The sequence below is a fragment of the Enoplosus armatus genome, chromosome 19, assembly GCF_043641665.1.
Source record: "Enoplosus armatus isolate fEnoArm2 chromosome 19, fEnoArm2.hap1, whole genome shotgun sequence".
NCBI classification, from domain to species: Eukaryota; Metazoa; Chordata; class Actinopteri; order Centrarchiformes; family Enoplosidae; genus Enoplosus; species Enoplosus armatus.
The window spans coordinates 10,002,995-10,016,996 of record NC_092198.1 but is presented as its reverse complement, the minus strand read 5'-3'; positions in this window follow the sequence as shown (position 1 = coordinate 10,016,996).

Genomic DNA, 14,002 nt, shown 5'->3' with positions numbered 1-14,002 from the left:
TCCGGTGGGACTGGAACTGACACTTTGATATGTTTGGTGAACCAGGAGGTCCAGGGGGTCTTCCCCTGTGCGTGTGGCTCAGAGCAGGGCTTTTTTCCTGGGGTAACTCTACTGGTCTTGCCCTCAGAAGCTGAGGAAGTGCCATCATTTATGTTCTCTCTTCAGGCTGTGTGGACAGCAGTCTGGGTCAACCCATAACCCTTTTTGTTCCGAACTCTGTCTAGACACCACTGTAAAAAAAAGAAACTGTCCAACCAAAGGGTCAGGATTGCTGTGGGAGAGTGTGTAGTTGTGTATGTGCTGTTTGTGACTCAGTATTTCCCCCAGCTGCTCCTTTGGGCCCAGGCAGGGTTTTCTCTGGCCAGTTCTCAACAAAGAAAGCATCCCTTTCCCATGCAAGGATGACTTCTCCTCTAAATTCAGTGCATATAATGCTGCCAAGATGCTTGCTTAGAGCGCTCATGATCTGTAACACACACTTTTGGTCTTCAGAAGGGGGTGATCTTGACCCTTGGCAGACAAAGTAAGAAAACATCTGAGACAGAATGCTGAAAGGCTTGCATGGTGGTGTGTTTGCGTGTGCTTGAAAACAAAATTAAAATAACATCTAAGCAAATTATTTTAGTTTTTATTATTTGTCTGTCAATACACCACATGCAGCTTGGGGAAAAGATGCAGCGTTTATTCATGCAAAGCATTAATGATGGCGTAATTATGGTTATAGTGCCTATAAATCACATCCAGCACTTTGTGGAAATTATAATAAGATTTTAGTCCCTCTGATTGCATCATGATAAATTCTAACTCATTGCTAAATCCATCTAATCAGGGAGTATTTACAAAGCTTATTCCTGTTTTTGCTCAACAGTCTGATGTTACATTAATAGTTCTACATTTTGGGAAATACCCTTATTCGCTTTCTTGCCAAGAGTTGGATGAGAAGATTGATACCACGCTCGTGTGTATATGGTAAATATGAAGCCACAGCCAGGAGACGGTTATCTTAACACAATTCCAGGAAGTTACTGGTCCTAGCCAAGAAACAGTCGTTTTTACATTTAAGTTTTTAAGGTTTTGTACTAACAAACAGTGAGCTTTAGAGGTGCTGATTGGTACAGTTTGTTGCCTTCAGACAGAACCAGGCTAGCTATTTCCCCCTGTTTCCAGTCTTTATGCTAAGCTAAGCTAACCATCTCCTAGCAGCTAGCTTAGCTTCATATATCCCGTACACACATGAGAGTGGCATCGACCTTCTTATCTAACTCTCGGCAAAGAAAGCAAATAAGAGTATTTCTCAAAATGTCGAACTATTCTTTGAAAATGAGGCTTATCTTCTGTCTCTTTGGTGGTTTTAATTAAAGGCCTGCATCCAATTAAAACATTCAATCAACTTAAAATTTTAAAAATGCTATTCGTATCCTAGATAATTAAATAACAGAAGACGTGGGAAACAAGCAATGGGGAAGAAGCTGATTCTGTGACGTAATGAGATTTTTAAAAATAAGTTGGGTCAAGTCTGTGGAGGTCTAGAGATAACAATTGCTTTACTGCCCTGGGATGGTAGATGACTCATTGCTGCCTGCTCATTCCTCTCTTCTCACGCATCTAGGATTTGCTGTCCTTTTCCCCTCTCCTCATCCTTCACTTACTAATCTGTCTTGTCCCGTCCTGCCCTTTCTTCCACTCTATCTATTTTCTTTCTATTAAGCTTCCTGTTTTATTATTTAGTGTGTTTCTCTTTCTTTCTTTCTTTCTTTCTTTCTTTCTTTCTTTCTTTCTTTCTTTCTTTCTTTCTTTCTTTCTTTCTTTCTTTCTTTTCCTAGTCTCTCTGCTCCCATCCCAGGTTTCTTTAAGTTGGCAGCATTCACAGAGAAGCCAGGTGCAGAGAGAGATATGAGTAAGGAGAAAGCAAGGAGGAGAAGGGGAGCTGGTTTATCTTGGCTCTCTACACCTCCCTGTGTCTTCTAATAGAGCTTTTCTGGTTCCTGTCCAACCGTAACTCTTAGTTTTAGTGGGATTTTACAGCTAAGTGGAAAGTTTCCCCCTCAGCACCAATCCAATTAGAATATTCAGGCTTGATGTGACCTGCTGAGTCGGGGTTGTGATATTTTCGATAACGTGGCCTTGGGATGCTCTGATATCTCCAGCTGCAAATATAAACCAACAAGGATATGTAAATATAGTGACTTGCCGTAAATCAGCAGTGTTTAAATTGCAGTTGAAGTGCTTGCGCTCTTCCTTTTCAAAAGGGGAGAAACGTTTGTCAGATGAGACAATCAGAGAAAATATCTTGAGATGACTGTGTGTGTGTGTGTGTGTGTGTGTGTGTGTGTGTGTGTGTGTGTGTGTTTGGTTAATTCCTCGTGTGCATACATGTTGTTGGGTGAGTTGTTTTATAAAGACAGAACATTCCAAGTGATTTGCTGAACAGTCATAGAGACTGCCAGGTGCATGCACTGAAAGCTATAATTATGCCATAGCATTAAGTGCTCACCAGATCACATCACATGGCATATCTATGTTCTGTTATTATAACAACAATACTGCTCAGAAAAACTCCTGGGGGGAGTGAAGGAGGATATGTGGCTTCTTCTTTGTTTCCTTGCAAAGGTTTGCAGGATGTAAAGTCATGTGACCAGTGACATAGACACACACACACAGACATAATCAGTGGTTGAGGAAGTATTCAGATCTTTTACTTAAGTAAAAGGCACTAATACCTCACTGTAGAAATACTTGAAATTGTTACTTGTAACAGTATGTAAGTATAATCAGGAAAATGTACTTGTAATGTAAAGTATCAAACATGAAAGTACTCAATGCAGAAAAATGTCCCCTGTGACTGTAATACTATTATATATTATACCATTACATTATTATTACTCATGCATTAATGTAAAAGCAATATTTTACTGTTGCAGTTGGTTGAGGTGGAGCTCATTTTGAACTATCAGAATGCAACAGAGGACTGTTTTCTTTATGGGCTAATCTGCTGATTATTTTCTCCATTAATCGATTGATTGTTTGGTTTGAAAAATTCTGAAAATGGTTAGAAATGCTCTCACAATTACTCTGAGCCCAATGTGACACCTTCACAATGCTTGTGTGTTGTATATACTTTTGGGCAGTTTAATTTATAAAAAAAAAACATCTCATCAACAATCGTATTTTATAAACACTTCATATGTTTTATGTGCAAAAATCTTCTTTTGTAAAGTAACTAGCAACTAAAGCTGTCAGATAAATGTAGTGGAGTGTAAAGCACAACATTTCCCTCTGAAATGTAGTGGAGTAGTATAGTATAAGTATACATAAAGTATAAAGTGGCAGGAAAAGAAAAGACGCAAGTATAGTACCAGTACTTCACATTGAGTAAATGTACTTAGTTACATTCCACCACAGGCTGAAGCACCTGTCAGTGCAGCAGACGGTGGCCTCATGCCAGTGCATGTGACTGGAGTGATGGTGAAACTGCTCTGGATGCACATGCACGATGACACCACACTGCAAGCATATTACATGCAAGCAAACAGACCCGCAGGCTTTAGATGTGTTCTTTTAGGATTTTATGTGCTTGCATTGAGAAAATACATTTGATGCACAAATTAAAAGGCGCAGAACAGAACGCACATGTGCTTCCACTTATACATACACGCATGTGTGCCGCAATTGCACTCACAAGCACGGACATTCATACCCACACCATTACAGCTGTGAATTCCTATTTTGAAACCATAACCTTCAGGCATGATCAATACCTGCTTTTGTTAGTCGAGTGAAAGAGATTAAGCTGGGCGTCACCCAGTAACTCAAATACAGCCTTTGTTGAGCAATGAAATTGGTTATTAAGCCAAGAAGCTTTTTATGACTGAAGGTTTAACACTGAAGTAACCATGATTCTTATATTGTTAAGTCTGTGTATAGAGGTACATCTTTAAGCGTTTGGCTGGCTGATATAAACAGAATCCAAAGTGTCCTGGATGAAAAGCAAGCACGCATTAGTCTGAAATAATCCAGACAACTAGAACAGTGTACTGTAACGCAGCTTTCCAGACACTCTTTTTTTTTGTTTGAATGAGATCTGATATTTCTAAAACATCAGTTCGGGGACATTCAGCTTGATTTCCTCAAAAACGTGGTTTGTTTGTCTGATTTGTTGATTTGATAAACAAATCACCCACAGCTCTGAAATGAACTGAGAACAACGATGTTAGAGGCAATTTGAGCTCGCTGTGTTTTTTGTCTGTCTGCAGTCTCAGTGGAGGCTCTGTATTGCAGGCCAAGGGAAGGAAGGGCTGTTCTGTGGAAATAGGTGTATCATTTCTTGGCCCTCAGCTAACAGAACACAATGTTGTGCTGTGGACTAAAGTGTGGAGGACAGTGGATACAGAACAGACACTGCAAATCCCTTACATTACTAAACAAGGGTTAAAGATTTAATAAGTCACGTGTGCACAAGTTTGGATAATGAGTAATGTTACTAGCAGATCATGGACAAAGAAGTACATCTCATTATCTAATTATATTTTAATTAAAAAGCAATGGTTATTTCCCAATGGCAAGTTATTTGTAAGTTTTTAATATTTAAAAGAGCTTAATTCACTGACCATTAGATGCCAAGTATCATTTCAACTGGTTATTTAGGCGTCAACTTTTGTTGGTTTTCCAGTCATTTGTTGCATTTGATTATACCGATAATCAGGGTGGGTAGGACGTTTTAATGTACTTACAGGCTAATGCCTGGGAAATTATAGTTATTTTCAAAAAATCTGCTGACTTGTTGTGTTCAATTAAGTTTTCAATAATTATCATATTGTGATTATGTTCACAACAACCTGTATTACAATATATTATTTCTTAAACCCGTAATACCTGATTTACTGACAACTCTGACGTCGCCTAATGAAGTTAATATGGCACTAACACTTAGAGGGTCTAATGTAAGATCTAAGATGAGAAGAGAATTTAAAATGTAGGCTAGATGGATACACTGCAGGAAAACATCAAAATCGATTTGCATGCTTTCTAGATACTTAATTTTGCTGCAGTCATGATATATATATGTATATATATACATATATGTATATATTTATGAAGCTCTCCTAACACTTTGTGTTCTCATCTCTTTGTGCTATAATAAGCAAAGTTCTGATAAACAAGCTGACGTGTGCGCTGACTGTCATCATGTTATCTCTCCAACAGGAGGTTTTGTTGTTCTATCACTCCAAATCAAAACAGATGTGTGTATCTGTGGAGGCGTGTGTTTGTGGGATTTGGACGTCCATACTGCTATTGGTATGTTTATTGGTGTGTGTGTGTTACTCTCTGTCTCTGTGTGTTTTCCTCAAGTTCCAGTACAAGTGTGTGTGGTCCATAGTTTCTCTCCATGATAAGGGTCACTTGTTTGTGCTGTTGCTGTATTTACTCTCTTCTATCACGCAGTGTCACAAATCTGACCACCACATGTTTACCAGTTGGCCAGTTCTGAAAACAAAGATCTAATCCTTTAGATGAACCTTTAGATGAACCTGGTGCGTGGCAAGACAGGCCAGCTTCAGAGGCATTGATCTATACGTGACGCAAAGCAATGCCTACTCGCTACCCCTCATTACATTAAGTGGCATAAGATGAGAGCAGTTAAAACACAATTTCAATCATTTTCAGAGGCCTGATGAGGTAAAGCAGCATTGTTGCATGAATGTTGTGTAACAAAAGGTGACAACAGAGACCCTAAACTCCAAACTGTTGATGTGTTTTAGATGATCTGACTGAGTGATAAGTTATAGTAAGAAACAATATACAGTAACTGCAACGTCCCTGGTTCTATTCTGGCTGTGGACCTCTGTCGAATGCCATTCCCCTCCCTCCCCCCATGTCAAGCTCTGTCATTAAAAGCTAAAATTCCCCCCAAAAATGATAATAATCTTAATATCATCGTATTGTGATATGAATCCTGCCATTGGCTTTACACTACTTTCTGTACAGTAAATAAATAAAGCAAAATACTGACTCTTAGTAGCAAGCATCCACTGTGCTGCAGCATCCTTGAACAAGACAGCCCCCTTCAGGGGCAAGCTGACCTTTACTTTGACCTTAAGAAAGTAAACAAAAAGAAAAAATGCTTTAGAGGACCACTAGAAAAAAAAACATATTTTCAGTCTGGTGACACTTTGTGTACTTTTGGTATGGGGCAGTTTTTCATGAGTATGTCCAGGTATGGGAAATCTTAATGCAGCATACAATAATATTTTAGATGATATTATGTCTCCAACGTTGCAGCCGCAGTTTGTAGAAAACCCCTTTCCTGCTTCGGCAATGCCCCTGTGCACAAAGTCAGGTCCATTCATTTGTGGGAGAATTTGAGGCCTGCACTGAGACCTGACCTGAACCCCATCCAACAGCTTTGGGATGAACTGGAACACCAAGTGTGAGCCAGGCCTTATCGCCCAGTATCAGTGTTGGACCTCACTAAAGCTCTTGTGTCTGAATTGGAGCAAATCCCCTGCAGCCAGGTCCTCAGAAGGCTGTTAGATCAGCATGTTACTGCTCATAGATTCAATAACCACATATGGATGTAATATTCAGGTACCTGCATACTTTTGGCCATGTAGTGTATCTCTCTCTCTCTCGCTCTCTCTCTCTCTCTCTCTCTCTCTCTGTCTGTCTTCCTCCTTGCTGAATAATGGCTCTCTCTCTCTGAGTTTGCTAAAAGGTGAAAAAGTTGAAAAAACCCTCATCACCGTAATAAATGAGGACTGGAGACATGGGTAATTTACTTTACTGTTGAAATGGGAAGTTAATTGAATCCGTATTTGACTGTAACTAAAATTTATCAGCTGGGGAGTCTTGGTGTAATTACACCATCTCAGACATCTCAGAAAATAAAATCAGTGCATTATATCAATAGCATATGCCCTAAATTGATGTCGAAATCGGGGGCCTTTCCTTAGAAACAAATCTGAGATGAAAACCGGTTACTTTTGGGTTGCTGTTTGATTCGCTTTTTGGACACAAGACACAGGCCGGTATTCTTCTTGGATGTCTACAGTGCAGAAGCCAGACTTTTGCTAAACTGCATTTTCTCTCAGGGTGCGGACCATGCTAAATAACATGTGTTGTTAGCACGATTATGAGGATTTAGTACCTTGAAAAGTGACACTTACTCGTATCGTCTATGCTAAACTTGCATCAGTGTAATTCAAGGGCAATTTTGCTGCATGGTAATCTCGCTGCAGACACAACGCCCTCTAGCTGGTGAAGCTCTCAGATTAGGAAGTGATTTAGCAGATGATGCACACACCCATTCATGCTTTCAGAGCACGTTGGTTCTGTTTCAACTCCAACAAAAGAAACTTTGCAGTTCAGATTTAATTTAAATGTTTAAACCACTGCCACATGTTTCTTTTATGTTTCTATTGACAATGCATGCTTTTAAACTGGGTTGGGGAGGAACTGGCATGTCTAATGGTTACTATGAGCTGTATTTACCAGCACGCAGTGTGCATGTCGAATCCATGGCACTGAAGGAGTTTGACTGCTGGCAGATATAGTCTGTATGGTCATATTTGCAAAGCTAAAACAATCTGAGTGCAACCTACCTGGCTTGAAATTTGACAACATGCTTTTAGCAGTGACCCCAGCCTTTGTCTTATATCATGCTATAGGCTTTGACAGCCCTCCAGCTTGTTTAAGTGAGGGATTCACTGTTTTGTGAGTGCAGCAGAAAATTCAACTCAGCCATGCGAGATAGTGGGAGACAGTTTGGCAATGTTCATACTGAATACATAATGACACGTGGATAAATCATCCACCTCTCTACTGTATGTTTTTATCGTCTCTGTCTGGATCCATCTGTGTGGAAGAGATCGTTAGCGTTGTTGCCAAGATGCACAGCACACAAACAACTGGAGTTACAGCAAGGGACTATTGTCGCTTTATCATTTTTATTTGCAATTTCTGTGTCCTCGTGTGACCTCTGTATGTTCTCCGCTTGCTCTCTCAATCACTTTAGTTCATAATGAATAAATACGTCCAGTAGACTCGGCACTGCACTTCCTTTAGTCCTCAGCAAATCACGTGTGAAGTTGATCGAGTGGTTGTAGAGAAACATACATACATACATACATACATACATTAGATATGATGTGTTTATGTACTATGTGATTGTTTAATCATCTTGTGTTTCTCTTTCACTGCTGCACAACGTGATTGATTGAAGGGCCAACAACTGCATGGACTGATGTGAAGGAAAATGCAAACTGCAGTATCAATCTTAATTGAACAGAGGAAGGAAAAATAATGAAATGAAGGGGAAAAAACAGCAACAGAAAGAACAAAATGCCATGTCCTTCACACTGCTGACACAGATCCTTCAACTGTGGCTGGCCGAGGCTCTTTAGGAAGAATAATAATGAAATAAAATAACATGCAGCTGTTGATCTTAATCTAGCTTTTTACATACAAGACTTTTGCACGTTCCCATGATTGGGTTTCACAGAAATCATCAGCCAGCTGGCCGGACATTTTGACTGATTGCATTTTTAAACGTTGATGCGTCAGAGTGACCCAAACTCCCACAAGGCCCATTGCTTTAACTGTTTTGTAGCTTGACAAAGGTGTGATGGCCTAGGGTAAAAATAACAGGGTGGATCACTGAGTTGCATATAAAACTGCTGTTGGAACAAAAAGTGAGGGTATTATCAGTCCAACTCAGCATGTACAGGCTACATGGCAAAGTCATCTACTAATTATTTTTAATGAAAGATATTCCATCTGGTGTAATGCTTGCCATTTCTTTGTATGTGTGTGTTCTACCCACCACACACATACAAAGACACTAATACACACAGATGCACTGAGGACAATCAACCTTTAAGTGTCTTTTCCTCTCCGCTCCAAACAGGAAAGGCTCTGATTATAAACACACGGCAATTAATTTATGAGGCAACAGCGAAGAATCCAGACCAATAAATACTTTTCATGAAACAAATAGTGGAAGAGTTGATCATGAAGTGCAAATGGTCGCTGAAAACTGTTGATAGTCCCTTGGCCATGTCAAATATTGGTACAGATCTGAATGTAAAAAAGAAACGTCCAATTTGAAATTCACAGTTACATACACACGCACACACTGAAATGAAAAATGACTCTAACCTGCTAGCATGAGACAATGCAGAGCCTGTCAACATGTATGCCATTAGCTAAATTCTTATGCCTCTCATGTGTCATCACAAGCCAGAGATCAACATAAGGAGTTATCTTTGTGCCTTAAAATGCACAAATCACAAAATTGATGGGTGAAAAATGTTCATTACCTCGAGATGGAAATCACATTTATGGCTCTCAAAATGAATTGTGTGAACGTTTGTCAGGCTCTATGATCAATGCGACCTGCAGCTACAGCAGTTTGATTTTCCTCTGCAAGAACTCGTTCTCCTTCTGGCTCCGGGACATTTCCTGATGATCCACCAGAAATCTATCTATTTATCTATCTATCGCAAATTTGCATCGCTGCCGGTATGAATACTTTGCGAGTATTTCCCATTTTCATGTTAATTTGTCACGTAGTCGCTGTGTAAAGGCCCTAAGGAGAGAACATCACTTTTTCGCATGATTCTTGGCCGCATACTTACGGCAATGGCTTTCAAGAGATCACCTGGACCTCCCAAAACCCAAGTCTGTGGCTCTCTGCTGTCAAAGTTAACTTCTAACTGATATTATGCTGGTTTGGCCTGCAGGAACAAGCGCTAACTTTAGCTAATATGTGTCAGCTAGCTAACGTTAGGTTCCATGTAAAAAAATGATTAAATGAAAGACATGAGCAAAGGGAGAAAGTGAAGGCAGGAGCTAAACGACGACTCGGGAGGAAGAGAAAAAGGCAGAGAAAGCTAAAAAACAAAGTCGAAGAGGAAACACGGCCTGTATGAGAAGTAGGCCGGGGAAGGAAAGCGCTCTCATGTGAGGTAAATAGAGAGAGCTGTGGTATGTGACATCAGGCTTGGATGGACCTAGCTGGCTGGATGTTGTATGTGAGGCGGTGACGTGGTCCTCTGGGGCTTGAGTTAGCAATTTTATTTCAGGCTCTTCATCATCTATCCTCCTCTGCTCCTAATGTTTTGTTTATGCTTTCCAACCCCCTCCTTATTCCCCACCCTTCCCTGATCTCCAACTCATCACTTCTCCATGCAGTCTTCACTTTATTCTACTCTCTATTTCACTCTTCTGTCTCGTCATCCAAGACCTCAATTATACACCAGAGGCCATTTTTGTCTTTTTGTCTGTCATTCACTGTCCTCTTTCCTCCCATCGCCCACCACTGTTCTGCCTGGTGGGAGTGAGAGAAGGACACCTCACCCTAAATCACCGTTCACCAAGGTCGTAGTCTGAAAGACGTCGAGACAGAAGAGCAGAGGAGTGAAGCTCCACCCAGAACCTTTCATGATAGAGCAACGTGCCAAATGACTGACCACGGCGCAAAATTACTGCCACATCACCTGCAGCTGCAGCTCACGCAGGGCCTCACCAAACCAAGATCTTACCACTAAGATCCCCTTTGTTCCTCTGGAGCCCAACACATCTCCATAATAAAACCCAGCCTTAACCTGATCTGAGCTGTCATATGTTGATCCTATGAGCAGATTGATTACTGCCACCAGGAGGGTGTGGGTCTGCACATGTGTTTGTTGTGCTTTTATTTTCGGTGCCATTTCAACAGAACATGTGATGGAGGCTGGAGAATATGATTTCCCACTCATGATGGGAGCTAACAGGTTGCAGATGCGGAAGCCCCGTTTACATGTGCATGTGCAGAAGTTACGGACTGTAAGATGTCGATAATCAATAACCATTACAAGAAATGTGCACACACACATACAACTTTGGCTGAAGGCTCAAAGACATTAGTTTCTATTTTGGCTTTGTTTGTGGACATAAATCATCCTGCAGAGTCAAAACAAAGCTGATCCTGAGCATTCGCCTCTGCTGCACATTCAAGTCATCCGTGGCATAGACGGGGAGCAGACAAAGCTGTGAGCTGTTACCGTGGTTACATAATAATGCTGACACCAGTCTCAACAACAAAAGAACATGCAGAAAATAATAAAAAATGTTTAACTGCTGAGACACAGAGTTCGTGCGGTCAAATCAGTCATGCAACCTGAACAACACAAAGACTTTCTCACAGTAGATACCTCAACTATCAGCATTATTCTAAACAGAACAAGAGCTGTGTCTCCCCCTAAATCACCCTACACATATGATACATGTGTGAAGAGAGACGGAGAGGGAGGTGCTTTGAATGATTGATAACTAAGTTGGGTTATTTTGTCATAGCTGCATGTGTTTCATTAGTGCATTTTACTCATTCAGCTTTTAATACCAGACTCATAATACGTTGCATTAAAGGATAAAATGACCTAACTTGGCTCTTGGATGACTCTGTTTACCCAACACAGCTGTACAAATACATGTGCAAACATTTCAGTGCAGTCTGAAGGGTGGGAAAGTGAGAATAAGAGAGGGGAAAGATAGAAAGTGTGTATCATGAACTACTGTGTAAGCAGTGTGAAAAGAGTGCCTCCTGGTGAGATGTCAGGGGAAGTTTTAACTGTGTCTCCAGACGATTCAGTACAACACTGAACAGCAGATGGCACTGTAGTACCTTCATGCCATGTGAGTGTGACCTTTGTTGAGAGTATTCAGGGGTTTTCCAGTTTCTCCATGAAACTGGAAAAAAGATGTATGAAAAGGGAGGTGAGAGTAAATCTACCAAAAATAAATCATCTTTTGTTAAAAAAGTGATCTACAATTCAAATTTCACTTTATCATTGGAACTTTTTTGTTTCCCATCACTGGTTGCATACATGCACGGCCATATTAACTTGCTCGGGTGGCCATATTTGCTGTGTGGTAAATTTGATTAAACATTCAGGAATGTTTCAGGAATTTGCAACACATACATAAACGTATACACACAAAACTGAAATAATGAATATATTATATATTAGAGGAACATATTCCCAAACATTTGTTTTTAATTGGCACACAGTACTTTAAACCTGAAGCTTTTGGGGCCTTGGAGTTTTTTTTTTTTTTTTTTTTTTAAAGGCTTGAAATGCTTGACATTATTAAGTAATTCATAAGGGGAAAAGCTGATACCAGAGAAAATGGACATACTGTTTTTGATGCATAAATATGTCTTTTTTCTGCTTTCCTATTCTAAGAATAATCTCATGACCCCTCAGATTTAAGGCCCGACCTTGAGGTTGTGAACCACTGCTTCATCAGGTTCTTTGACTATTGATGAACTGATGATTACTGGCTCATTTTTTGTCAGAGCTGGAGGCTGTCAGTCATTATCTCTGTGATCGGTAACAATGTGGTCTTGACATCTCCAAACCACAGCATCAAACAGGAAGCTGAGTCACAGATAGAGCAATTCGCTTCCTGTTTATTTTGTCAGAACAGTTTGCTGCCCACAGGTCAGGGAAAGCAGAACAGTCTGTTTTTAAAAAGTGGGGGGAAATATTGAGTCAGGGGGATTGTATGAATCTCTGAGGCTGCATTAAAATACTGAGAGAAACATTTTTTTCCATAGACAATAGTGTTGTTGCTTGAGATCTTGCACATTTAACTCAAAGATGGATATTTTTGCAAAAGTGTGCAATGTAAAATGTGGTATGAAAAGCCGCCGTTCTGTCTTCTCAACACAACACAATGTTCTTACAGTTTCTATCTGTCATTAACATACTGCCACACGGAGCACCTTCTAGGAGCGCTGCAGCATGGCTTACAGTGGCACGTCAGTGAATCTCATTAGTGGCTGTGCAAGAGTTTAGTGGGGGCTTACACTACTGAGCGAGCTCTTCAAGGTTGACTGGGGTCAATAAAGGTCTCTTGCTAAGGTCAGGTTTAAAACTGAAATACTGTTGAGGTTCGTCTCTGCCTGGACACACCGTCACTAGCTACATCTTCTACTATGTGCTTTACATCTACTGTATATGTATCAAAGGGCAATGGGCTGGACACAGAGTGTGAATTTCATGCACGGTAGGAAGGTCCTGCGTCCTTAATTGCTCGCAGATCTATCATTACTTGTGTTAAAGTGGAAGTTAACAACTTCAACAGTTATTGTGGGACGACCAGTATGAATCAGTATAAGTACAATTATTTCTGCAACCCCTATGGACTATTTCTGCAGATTATGCTGAAACTGGATTACACACAATAGATAAGAATTGTAGGTTCCCTACCTAAAATATAACCAAAAAGAGTTCAAGGATTAGAGTTCCTTGCCAATAAAATGCTGTGACACAAGAATCTTTTAGGGTACAGGCATGATAGGGAAATGGCAGCAAAGAAGGAAGTGTCGTATTTTTGCATTAAAGGAGGTAGATATGGGAGGATAGTGGGAAAATGTATCACGTTTTTAGTTTAGGATGGAAGACAGGAGGTAAATCTGTTGTCTTGGTTGTAGTCCTCCCAATGAACCACAGCACCGGTCAGCTTTCAGCCTTAAAGTGCAGCAGTTAGAAAAGACAGGTATCTAGTTGTACTGATGGTGCGAGCTAGCCACTTTGTTTACAAGACAGTAGCAACTGTTTTTCTCCATGCAGCGGCCATCCTCGTCCTTTGAAATAAAATCTCATTGTTTATGCAATCAATGTTAACACCAAGCGCTGATGTGCAACAATGCACTGAAATGCCAAATCTGACACAAAACCATTAGTTAAATTTCAACCAGCTAACGTTAACATCCTCACTACACCCTGTGGTGTCGTGTGAAGTGTAAAAACACAAATTAGCTCACTACTAGCTTGTCTTTACTATTAACTAGCTAATCTTATGGTAACGTTAGTTTAAATCAGCTATGGTTAGCTAGGCTGAAGATTTGATTTCGCAGGTTAACTGACCATAAACATATCGATACCAAAAATCCTTTTTTACTAAAAATGACGTTGATTCACCTCCCTGCTAGCAGCTTTGTACTCCAACACTAGAGTTT